Consider the following 13,260-nt stretch of genomic DNA (forward strand, 5'->3'; position numbering starts at 1 on the left):
AGAATGGACACACTCATACGCTTAGGGGACTCTAGGTAGGTGCACCTACTATCATCAACTCACATAGAATGGAGAAGCTCTTAAAAAAGGGTCACCATGGGGTAGTTGCTCAATTCAATGCAATCCAAGCCATTGAATCCAACCCCACCACCATTCCTCTAGATTTGCAACAAGTGTTGGGTCACCACCAATAGGTATTTGAAAAACCCAAGGAGCTACCCCCCTCTCGGGGTGAGCATGATCATAGCATTCCTTTAATTCCTGGTAGTCAACCACCAAATGTTCGCCCCTACAGGTATCCATTCACATAAAAGAATGAGATTGAAAAGATTATTCAGGAGCTATTAGAAGCAGGCGTTATTCGTCACTAGTAGCATGTGTCCCGAATTTATGACTTTCAACAAGCTCACCATCAAGGATAAGTTTCCCATTCTAGTAGTCAATGATCTCCTTGATGAACTCCATGGTGCCAAATTCTTTACCAAGTTGGATCTTTGTTCAATGTGTTGACCATTACGTGTCAACAACCCATAGCAGTACATCCCCTTTTTTTCGCAAAAGGGATAGCCTCTAATCGATTTGTTCGTGCCGTCTAGCGATCATCATCAGCTTGACTTCCAATATGTTATGTAAACCCATTCTACATGTGTATAATGTAAATAATCTCAACAGAACCGTGTCATGTATGTAACATCGAGGTAAACCTACCTTTTTAGTGATGATCTCCATTGTGGGAGGTTTTTTGTCTCACTGATTCATTTTCGAATAATCGACAGAGTTTTTCTCTCCAGTCTTACCCCAAAGCTGGAATGGATTTTGTCGCTAGGATCTTATGCGAGTCTTAGTGTTCTAGATCGAGTCTATGTAAAAGTAATTTGAGAATAATCCTATCTATTTGGTTAGATTATTTTATTACAAATTACTTGGTCTGCTGGATTATACTTGTGTCGTAGAAATGGATAATCTATGAGGGTCTATTACATATGGGTTTTCTCCATTATGATGTAAAAACTATGAAAATCATGATGTAACTTGTCTTGAGTGTTGGAAAAATAATTTATCCCCTCAGAGGTTAATTAACTAATTTTTTGGCCCAAAATTAATTAAAATCCTAAGCTAGAAATTTAATTAATTCTAGGTCGTTGGTAAATTTAAATTCTCCAAAGGCAAAATTCATAAGTCCTAAAAAAATTAAATTTTAAGTGGTCCAGGGCCTAAGGTAAATTAATTATTTTAATAAATTTAAAACTTTTGATCCCTAGGTTAAGCAAAAGTCGATTTCTTAGGGAAATTAACTCAAAAATTTAATTTTTGAGTTAATTAAAATGCATTTAAATGAAAATTTTGAATTTTCTCAAAAATTAAATATTTCGACGGATGAGATTAAAAGAAATTTTGATCTTCATTAGCGGTCAAGATTACTTTGACAAGGATCACTCGAACTAGCCGTTGGAGGATTTATCTTTAAATAGGAGGTCATTTGTCAGTCGATTTATTCGATTTTTGAGTCGTGTGCTTAGCAAGAAGCTCTGGTGTAATTTTTTATTCTGGATAATAAAGAAAGACTTTGGGGTTAAATTGTATTGGTGTTACTCTTCATGGGAATATTGTAAGATGTTTTATTTTCATGCATAAATTTTTCTAAAGCCATTGATGATAGCTTCTGAAGAGTGATTTGAGTACAGGGATTTGGCAGCGTGCAATACAATCATAATAGAATTTGACACATATTTCAAAGGCATGAGGCCCTCTTGGAAAATCAACAACTTTTGATACTATACTTTGTACACAGTGGCTCTTACATAGTACAAAAGACTGGTGCAGATAAAACTTTACATCTTTTGTATTTATAATAATATTGCTTACCATTTTTTTGCCACATACCTTTTACCACATTCTTTGAGGTGCTTCTTATAGCCAGTACATCTTGTGCTTCATCCCTTTATAGGATTGCCATAATCTTCGGAAGAATCTGCTACTGCACTCTGATTTTCCTTGTGATCTCCGCTTTCACCAAAAGTCTTTCACCAAAAGTCTGTCCCATACTCACTGTTGTGCAATCCTTTAAATGAGTGTTAGACTCCAATGTGACTTCAACTGTTTTGTCATGTGAGGTCCTAAGGAATTTTTTCCTGAGTGTAGATTCGGGGACAAAATATATCTAGTCTTCATAGAAGATGATCTCATCTTCTACCTTGTACTTGTCATCATGGATGAGATCGTCCAACAATTCATAGACAAACTTTGTTGGACATTGGGTTCAACGCTCCCCATGTGTTTCGCGACATGGACTAATCGCTTCTCGTGGATCTTAACTTTGGCAATTGTAGCAAAGACTAATGCTTGCTTGTTTTGGTCTAATGGAAATCATGATTTCAACTAGTGGTATCACAACAACAAGTCTCGAGTTCGAAACTCACTCGGCTCGCATTGGGGGCAGATTGTTGGACATTGGGTTCAATGCTCCTCATGTGTTTCATGACATGGACTAACTGCCTCTTGTGGATCCTAACTTTGGCGATTGCAACAGAGACTAGTGCTTGTGGGTTTTGGTCTAACGACAATCGTGATTCCAGCAAACTTATTTTTGGAGTACTCTACTAAGAGGTGGGCTCTTCAATCTCTTAGGAGCGTGCATATGTCAGGGCCAACGTCCTTTTTGCATTCCATCTTGTAAGCTTGTAAGCTGCTACTTGATGACTTGGGGATTGCACTCATACAAGTTGCCATGCAAGTTACCTTGCCCTGCCTACGTGATAACATTTCTTGAGCATCTTGAGTTTCATTGTTGGCCGATGTTGCCAAGAAACGGGAGTTCGGGGACTGGTATGTCACTTTTTGAAAAAGGGTGTGTGGGTTCTTTGGGGGTATATTATAATATATATATATATATATTTTATAAATTATAATATATATGAATTTGTATATTTTTCAACTTTAAACAAGAAAACCATAATATTTATGATTTAAACTTTAAAGATTTAAACATACACATCATTGAACATTCAACATTCACATTGAAATTTCAAAATTTCTAGTGTGATATCAAGTGCAAATTGGAGTTTACATATTAATAAGAATCATGATATATGTCCATTGTCATACTACATTCAAAATTTTCCTTAAGGCATCTCCAAACATGAACTAGGAAATTTAAAAAAACTAAAATAAAAATAGCTAATAGTGAACAATGGCTTCCTCAAGCCATGTCATCAGCGTCCATGTCACCAGCATCACTCAGATCTTCAATTAGCATGCTCTCCAAGTAGGAATCACTCTCATCTTGAGGCTCCTACTCATCCATAGCAACTGGAGGTAGCTCAATAAGGTCATCTGTTAAAATTGGCAACTAGGGCCAAACTCCATGTGGGTCATCTTATTAATGGCAGCGGATAGCGGATATTTTTCTTGGATCCCTTTCATCGAGAGGTGTAGGATTGATCTAAAGATTATCCGATTCTGATAAGTATTCATGGAGATATGAATTTATTTGTGTTATCGGACAATTCGTCAAGGTCGGCGAACAACCAAATAAACCCCACATGTGTTCAACGTTTTAGTATAAATCGAGGTGCCTTGAAAGTCATTTGGACACACTCACTTGGGATCTCTTCCTCTCTACTTGTCTTTGGGTTTTAGTAGGAGGAGAGATCCTAAGGGATAACGCTGCCCTAATGGAGAAAAGTTCTACGCTATCTAGAGGGAGTGCCCTAGGCTTTACATTGCCCTAATGAAGAAGCCCTAATCAACCTTAACGTAGTCATGGAGGAGACTACTATAGCATAGCGAGGAGAAGTTCTAAACTACCCTCAATGCTGGTCTAGAAGAGACCTAAGCTGCTGTCCTAAAGAAGAGACCTAGCCCTAGCCGCAGATCTAAATGGAGCCACAAACTAGCCCTAGCCGCAGTCATGATAAAAGTCCTAGCTGCAGGTGGAAAGGAGACTCAACCGCAGATGGAGGAGAGCTCTAGCAGCAGTTAAGCTAGAGGTCTGGCCTCAATTAAAGAAGACCTAAATCTGCAGTTAAAGGAGGCCTAAATCTGCAGTTAGAGGAGGCCTAAGTCCGCAGTAAAGAGAGGCCAGATTCATAGCAATTGAGGAGACCTATACGCAGCTAGAAAAGGAGACCTAGCCATGTAAGAAGGACCCTATGTGTGCTGTAGGTGTTATAGTGGGACAACAATATAGCTGTACATGATGTAATACATGGACAACAAGTACATGAAACAGTACATGGGGCAGCAAGGTACAACATGTCTAGCTGGGACAGCTAGTACATGGAGCAACAAGGTACAACATGTCTAGTTGGGACAACTAGTGCATGGAGCAGCAAGGTACAACAGATGGGACAGTTAGTGCATGGAGCAGCAAGGTACAACAAATGGGACAACTAGTGCATGGAGCAGCAAGGTACAACATGTCTAGATGGGATAGCTAGTGCATGGAGCAACAAGGTACACCATGTCTAGATGGGACAACTAGTACATGGAGCAGCAAGGTACAACATGTTCAAATGGGACAGCTAGTACATGGAGCAACAAGGTACAACATGTCTAAATGGGACAGCTAGTACATAGTGCAAGAATGGTACTTGGGACAGCAATGAAGCTTGATGGAGCAAGCAAACGGGACAACAGTATAGCAAACATGGAATGGCAATGTCACTAACAGTGGGACAATAGTATGGTACATGGGACAACAGTGGCAGCATAAGGTGCAACAGTACGATGTGTACAACATGGTCATGAGGTCCAGCAATGTGATGATGTGTACATCATGGTCATGAGGTCCAACAATGTGATGATGGGTGCAGCATGGTGCAACACAGTGAGGTGCAGCGTGATGACGAGATGCAGCACAATGATAGGTGAAGGAGTCACCTTGGAGAATCAGTTGAAGCAGCATGTCTTCAACTGATTTCATGTAGAGATGATCTATTCTCTTATCTAGAAAGTCTAAGTGTTGACTTCGGTTGTAAATGTACTATCTCTCTCTCTTCGCCGAACTATTGAAGAACATATAAGAAGAATTGATCAAGGGTTTCCCCACATTGGGGTTTGTCCTTGGCTAGCGCCACATCTTGTGTCCCCTTGTCTTGGCTTGTCTTTTGCGATTTGTGTTTATGTTTTATCTGTAGTTTATTTTAATGTTGATTTGATTGCTAATCTGGAAAAGATATTGAGCTAACTGTGAAAATTGAAATAAATTGCTCTAAGAATAGAACATACCTAAAATTAACATGGTATTGGAGCTGAGGTGAAGACAAAGCCCAAGCAAGAGTGAAAGAGCAATCACTAAAGACAATGGGGAAATGACAAAAGGATCAATGGATTCCTCATCCCTCTTCAAATTCACCAAGGGTGAAGTCAAAGCAGAGTATATTATCAGAATGGCGCAGTGGAAGCTTTTGATGGCCTACCTACAAATCACTTCAATGGGAAGTCTGAATCTCAGGGTGAAAGGAAAGGAAGATGTCTTGCTTACAATAAGTTTGGCCATTATGCGAAGGAGTGTCCAAATGGCAGGGACACATCTCTTGATGAAGATAAAAATCATTCCAGGGACATCTTCAATGATCGGAGGAATGACAAATAAAGCAGGTCATCAAGGAAACGACTGACTCTTCAAGGAAAGCAAGAAACCCCTGGTATGAAGAATCAAATGTTGTTTCTGATAAGATAAAGAAGTGTTATCTTGTATTGGCCCTCTCCTTCAGATTCTGTGGGAATCTGACTTACTGATTATAGTGCTTCAAGGCACTTCATCGGATAGAAGGGTGCTCTCTCGAATTTGGTAAGAGATGGAAACAATCGTGGGATTATGCTTGGAGCCGATGCCACTTATCCCGGAAAGGGTGTAGGAAATGTTACCCCTCAATTGAATGAGGGTAACTCGATTCATTTACAAAATCTCTTTTATGTCCCTAATCGCAAGAAGAAACCTGGTGTCCATTTCGGCAATGGAAGTCAAAGGTTTCAGGGTGGCATTCATCGATGGAAAGGTACGTGTTTGAAAATAGAATTTTCAAAGATGCTTTTACTCATGGGTTCAGGGTTGGCAATTTGTATCAAGTTGCAGGATGGTCCATTGGGGACCATGTCAATTGACACATCTCATCTATAGCATCAGAGGTATATTATGGGGCCCTACCCGATGTGAATCAGATGGTGACTGGGATGCCTGAATTCAAAAGGAGCATGAAGGTACATGTCTGAGATGTACTAAAGGAAAATCTTACAAGGGGACCATTCCCCTCATGTAGCAGGTCCACAGGCTTGGAACAACCCGAGGGGTTTGAGATTCATCGAGAATCTCATGTATGCAGGTGGAAGAAAGCCCTCTATGGCTTGAAGCAAAACACCCCAGGCGTAGTATGAGAGGTTTGATAGCTGTCTGATAAAGCTGAGATTCACTAGGAGTGAAACTGATCCAAACCATTGCTTGAAGGTTGTGGATGATAGACCTCTCATACCAGCACCTTCTGAGGACGACCTATTTCTGACAGGTGCAGACCCTCTCAGAAGTAAGAGGGAGTTGGATTCCGGATGTGGAATGATAAAATGCAAGCCCGTGACTACCTCAAGGATCTTAACTTTCAGAAGTTATATGGTAGTGATGCCGGACCTGATTTGGGAAATGCCTCTGAGTTTCATAAACTCATTCATGTTGATGTTCTTGGTGAACTTTCATCCGGACATGTTTTGTAGTTAGCATGATGAGCTCATATATGGTTGAGCCTCACTAGATTGGTGCCAAGGATCTTTTGAGAAATCTTCAGGGCACAATCTCTCATGGATTGAGATACACTGCTGGAAATGTGAAGCTGCATGATTATTTGAATGTTGACTGGGCAGGCAGTGTGGAGGATCGCAAGAGCACTTTTGAGTGCTGGTTCTCTTTGGGTTCTGTTTCGATATCCAGGATGAGCAGGAAGCAAAAGTCAGTTGCTATAAGCACCGCTGAGACCGAATACATAGCTACAAGTATGATCTCGTGTGAAGCTGCCTGGTTGTGGAAGCTCTCGAGTGAGCTGTTTGTACACATGATGGATACCACCGTGATCCTTTGTGTCAACCAGGGAGGGATACGATTGTTGAGAAATCCCATATTCTATGATTGCCCCAGCATATAGACATTATATACTACCTTATCAGGGATATGGTAAGTCGATGAGTGAGGAGGCTCCATTGCATTGAGACTGATGTATAGGTCGCAGACATTCTGTCTAAGCCCCGGGGAAAGGTCAAATCTGTGACTTTCCCGAACGACTTGGAGTCGTTGAGAGACCTTCTTGTAAGGGTCCTGCATTTACATGCATTGAGCTCTGGGAGCTCTGGAGGGGGCTTGGGGTACTTGTTGGAGCAACACACGACCATAAGGCGACTTACCCTCCCCTAATGGTGCGCTGTGTACAGGGTGAATGGCTCAGCCTTCCCTTGTGATACCCCGAGGCGACATAGGGACAGGATGATTAGTTCTCCTGTCGAGGCATCCTACCCATGTAGTCTGGGACTCATGGGAAGTACCTCTCATCTGATCAGTGAGCAGGGAAATGGGGTTAGGGACCATAGTAGTACTATCGATGGAGGCATCGTTGTATCTACCGTACTCCCTATGCTAGGATGACTTCCATTGATCTGGGATCAGTGAAACTGATTTGGGATCAGTATGAGTGGTTTGAGACACTCTCTCGTGATATTGATTTGGGATCAATAAAACTGACTTCAGGTCAGTAGAGAATGGTATGAGACATTCTCGATCAATTTTTCTTCTTCATGGTTCAGTAGAGCAGTGCAGGGCACTGATGGCAGAGATAGTACAGTGGGACATATGGATCAGCGGATGGAGTTCTCCCTAGTTGAGAGGGAGTGTTAAAATTGGCAACTAGGGCCAAACTCCATGTGGGTCATCTTATTAATGGCAGCTGATATTTTTCTTGGATCCCTCTCATCGAGAGGTGTAGGATTGATCTAAAGATCATCCGATTCCGATAAGTATTCATGGAGATATGAATTTATTTGTGTTATGGGACAATTTGTCAAGGTCAGCCAACAACCAAATAAACCCCATATGTGCTCAACGTTTTAGTATAAATAGAGGTGCCTTGAAAGTCATTTGGACACACTCACTTGGGGGGAGAGATCCTAAGGGATAATGCTGCCCTAATGGAGATAGGTTCTACCCTATCTAGAGGGAGTGCCTTAGGCTCTACGCTGCCCTAATGAAGAAGCCCTAATCAGCCTTAACGCAGTCATGGAGGAGACTACTATAGCGCAGCAAGGAGAAGTTCTAAACTGCCCTCAACGCTGGTCTAGAAGAGACCTAAGCTGCTGTCCTAAAGAAGAGACCTAGCCCTAGCCGCAAATCTAAATGGAGCCACAAACTAGCCCTAGCCGCAGTCATGATAAAAGCCCTAGCTGCAGGTGGAAAGGAGACTCAGCCGCAGATGGAGGAGAGCTCTAGCAGCAGTTAAGGTAGAGGTCTGGCCGCAGTTAAAGAAGGCCTAAATCCGCAGTTAAAGGAGGCCTATAAAGGAGGCCTAAATATGTAGTTAGAGGAGGCCTAAGTTTGCAGTAAAGAGAGGCCAGATTCATAGCAATTGAGGAGACCTACACGCAGCTAGAAAAGGATACCTAGCCACGTAAGAAGGACCCTATGTGTGCTGTAGGTGTTACAGTGGGACAACATGATAGCTGTACATGATGCAATACATGGACAACCAGTACATGAAACAGTACATGGGGCAGCAAGGTACAACATGTCTAGTTGGGACAGCTAGTACATGGAACAGCAAGGTACAACATGTCTAGTTGGGACAGCTAGTGCATGGAGCAGCAAGGTACATCATGTCTAGATGGGACAGCTAGTGCATGGAGCAGCAAGTTATAGCATGTCTAGATGGGATAGCTAGTAAATGGAGCAGCAAGGTACAACATGTCTAGATGGGACAGCTAGTACATGGAGCAGCAAGGTACAACATATCTAAATGGGATCAGCTAGAACATGGTGCAGCAAAGTGCAGCGATGGTACTTATAGAAACAGTGTGGAAAAAGTCGGGATTAAATCCCCAAAATGTGATTTTTTTTGGCTGGCCGATTAAATCGGCCGATTTTTTGCCGATTTTTTCCTAGTTGAAAAAGTCGGGATTAAATCGGGACTTTTTCCAAAAAATCGTGAATGAGGTAGTTTCTTTAACGATTTTTTATTTTTTTTTTGAAAAAATCGGGATTTTATTGAAAAAGTCTGGATTTTTTAAAAAATGAATATTTTTGTATTTTTCTTTTAATTTTGTCTACTTTTTCAAAAAACTCCCGACTTTAACGACTTTTTCAACTTCTGGACCCTTGCCGGTTTAATCCCGACTTTGACTTTTTCCACATTGCTTGGGACATCAATGAAGCTTGATGGAGCAAGCAAATGGGACAACAGTATGGCAAACATGGAATGGCAATGTCACTAACAGTGGGACAACAATAGGGTACATGGGACAGCAGTGGTAGCATAAGGTGCAACAATATGATGTGTACAACATGGTCATGAGGTCCAACAATGTGATGATGTGTACAGCATGGTCACGAGGTCCAGCAATGTGATGCTGGGTGCAACATGGTGCAACACGGTGATGTGCATCATGCTGACGAGATGTAGCACAATGATCGGTGAAGGAGTCACCTTGGAGAATTAGTTGAAGCAACATGTCTTCAACTGATCTCATGTAGAGATGATCTATTCTCTTATCTAGAAAGTCTAAGTGTTGACTTAGGTTGTAAATGTACTATCTCTCTCTCTCTCTTGCTGAACTATTGAAGAACATATAAGAAGAATTGATCAAGGGTTTCCCCACATTGGGGTTTGTCCCTGGCTAGCGCCACATCTTGTGTCCTCTTGTCTGGGCTTGTCTTCTGCGATTTATGTTTATGTTCTATCTGCAGTTTATTTTAATGCTGATGTGATTGCTAATCTGAAAAGATATTGAGCTAACTGTGAAAATTGAAGTAAATTGCTCTAAGCATAGAACATACCTAAAATTAACACCATCTGGTTGTATCTCCTCATCCACACACATAACATCATCTGTGTATTGGTCCGATCTCTTGAAAGGACCCTCCTTGTACCCAGGGTTTGAACCCCAAAGAACCCAATTTTGGGGTTCCAGGTACCCATCATCCAAATTCTCTGTACCCATCAAGACAAAAGAACCCAATTTTTTTTAATGGAGAACCCGGTTTGTATGGGTTCTTCTCAGAAGCACTCGTACCAGAATCTGGTACTTGGGGACGAGAACCCGAGACGGGTTCGAGAACCCCACCCCTGGGTTCGCAAACCCGTGCAACATAGTTCTTGGCAAATTGTTCAATTTGCCCCTCTTTTTCAACTACACAGTCTTGATACCCTTCAATGATTTTCGAACTGTTCAATTATAGACCTTCATCATTGCAGTAATTGGAATGCTTAATGGCATACTTGTTTCAAACATATAACTACTTCACATGTGGAACTCATCATTCTTACTAACCAACTTCACAGAATTTCCACTGCTTGGTACAATAGGTTGCCTAGTTTTCTCCAAAGTGGATCACTGAAAGCTCAAAGATTTTTTCTTTGCAACATATTGTTGCTTTGTCTGAATTCAAGTTTGCTTTGGAAATTCAGGATGATGGTGTTGATCCACATTCCTAGAGGAATCTGAATCTAGTATAGGTACATTTGTTTGGAAAGCTTTAGATGTTTGAGTCCAAGTACTGAGTGAAACTTTCATATTATGCATTGTAATCACAGGAGCTTCATTCAGAGCAATAGTGTCAGCACTAACCCTCTCTTTCACGTGGTCCTTCTTGCACCAGATTTGTCAAAGTTCCAAGGAAGAGGAAGAACAAACTTTTTTCAACAAGAATCAGATCATCCATGTGTCATAGTCATCCCATTCTGCAATTTATATATTGTAAATGATCTTAGTAAAACCACGAGTCTATGTAACAACCTAGGTAAGCCTATAATTTGATGTCGAATTCCATCTTAGGAGGTTTTTTAACCTCACTGATTTCCTGTGTTTTCTGACACGGCTAATTAGAAGAGTTTTTTCCCTCGAGCTTAAACCCCCAAAGCTAGGGTGAAATTTATTGTCGAATTATTAAGTGAGTCCTAGTGTTTTAGTTGAGTCTGATGTAAAAATGGCTTGGGAATAATTTAAGCTAATTGGCTAAATTATTTTATTACAAATCACTTGGTTTATTAGATCATATTGAGTATGGATTATGTCTCTCGAGGGTCTAAGACAAATGTGTATTCTCTCTTTGAGTCTTGTAAAAGAAAAATCATATGTACTAGAGGGTTGGAAAAATAATTAATCTCGTCATGTGTAAATTAATTAATTTTTCTGGCAAAGTAAAATTAAATCCTAAGCCAAAAAATTAATTAATTAGAGTCAAAATTAACTTGTCTAGGAAAATAAATTCTCCAAATGGAAAAATTTGTGGGTCTTGAAAGAATCAGTTTTTGAAGGTCCTCCACCAAGGGAATATTGTCTTTTTCAAGAAAATTTGGATCCTTGGACCTTGGTGGCTAAGTCAAAGTCAAAATTTTGAGGAAATTAGCTCTAAATAATTAATTTTGAGTTAATTAAAAGGGAATTAAATGATATATTCGAAATTTCCTCAAAAATAAGAAATCAAATGCCATGATTAAAAGATCTTGAAGTGTTTATCAACGACCAAAATTATTTTGACAAGGATCAAAAGAAACTAGCCGTTATTTTTCCATTTGGAGGATTTATCTATAAATTAGAGAGTCATTTGAGTCTCTAGTCATCTTGACATCTAGCTAGAATTGCTGCTGAAACATTGTGTAAACTATTGTCCTGCTAGGAACTATTGTTTCTATCATAATAAAAGACTTTGGAGTGCAATGCAAGGTGTTCTTGCTTATTGTCTTTGGTGCCACATTTTCTCATAACCCTCCATGTTGGCAGGAGAGCCAGTTTTGATACCACTGTAATGTCCTTAGGGTTTCAAAGCAAGAAGTATATTGCACTACTTACACAAAAATATTTACAACTCTTCCCCAATGTCTATTAAAATGCAACAATGACTAGATAAGTAGTATCAACATGATACATAATAGCATAAAAACTTCAATAGTTCCACTTTAATCTAGTCGATAGTATGATACATGATGTTTGGGTTCTTTTTTTTATGACAGGGCAATAATGCAACTTCCTGATCTTCCTGATGCTGTCATATCTTCCAAAAGTTATCACATTCTGCCTTAGAATGATGGGGACCACCAGGCTAAAAGATAGGAAGCCTTCATGGATTAATTCTTCCAAAGTTTATCAGAAAGGTTTTGCACTACTGTATCCAGCTTTAGAAACTCATTCATGTTAGCCATAGACAACATAATACTTTTCCTATTAATATTGAAGCAAACTGTGGTATTTGGTCATTTGTCTCGACTCTCTACAAGTCCATGTTGAATGCCAAAATATCCCTTCTCCACTTTAATGATTTTCTTGACATTTTGTGGATGCCGTGGTAGGTGTTGCATTGTGAGTAGGCATTCATTGTTCTTTCGATAATCACTCAATGCCTTCATTCTAGGGGTTTGATGCTATGTCACATGGTTCGGGTTCAGAATGTTTAAGTTCAATTCAAATCTGAATTTTCTGGTAAGGTTTGAAAAATAAGCATATATTTAATGGAATTCATATATATTACTCATTATATATAAAAATTAATATGCTTTAATATAATTTTTTTTAAATAAAATATAATTTTATATAAAATGATATATAATTTTATATTTATGTAAAAAATTTTAAGTAAAAAATTTTATATTATAAAATCACATGTATATAAAAGAATTGAAATAAAATATTATTTTATGTAAAATTATATATAAATATATGTTAATGTAAAAATTGTAAGTAATAAATTTATATTATATAATATAATTTATAGAGGATAACCGAGAACAATTGGGCCCTCATTGGAAACCATGAGCGATCTCCCTGATCAATGATTGGTTGCTGAACCCACACTCTCTTAGATATGGTACTCTCCATTCGTCCTGGCTTCATGCTTCGTTTGGCTAAAAGTGGGTTCTGTGCTGTGCCAACCGTTGGGGGCTGGGGATGATTTGTTCAGTGAATGATAAAGGAATAAGGAAGAAAGGCATTCGACGAGGTTTGGATCACGAGCAGAGGCCCTGAAGTGAGCACTTTAATAATAATAAGAATTGTTGACGTTGAAACCAAATCCAA

At 39.6% G+C, this 13,260-nt stretch overlaps 1 protein-coding gene across 4 annotated transcripts in view; it reads left to right on the top strand.

The window, feature by feature from the left end:
- Positions 1-13,260, top strand: part of LOC149259810 (RNA-binding (RRM/RBD/RNP motifs) family protein) — an 87,119-nt gene that overhangs the window by 67,718 nt on the left and 6,141 nt on the right. The gene's annotated exons all lie outside the window — the stretch shown is intronic.

The sequence above is a fragment of the Pinus tabuliformis genome, chromosome 6 (assembly GCF_031772625.1).
Source record: "Pinus tabuliformis cultivar Carrire ecotype Pingquan chromosome 6, CPIR1, whole genome shotgun sequence".
NCBI lineage: Eukaryota > Viridiplantae > Streptophyta > Pinopsida > Pinales > Pinaceae > Pinus > Pinus tabuliformis.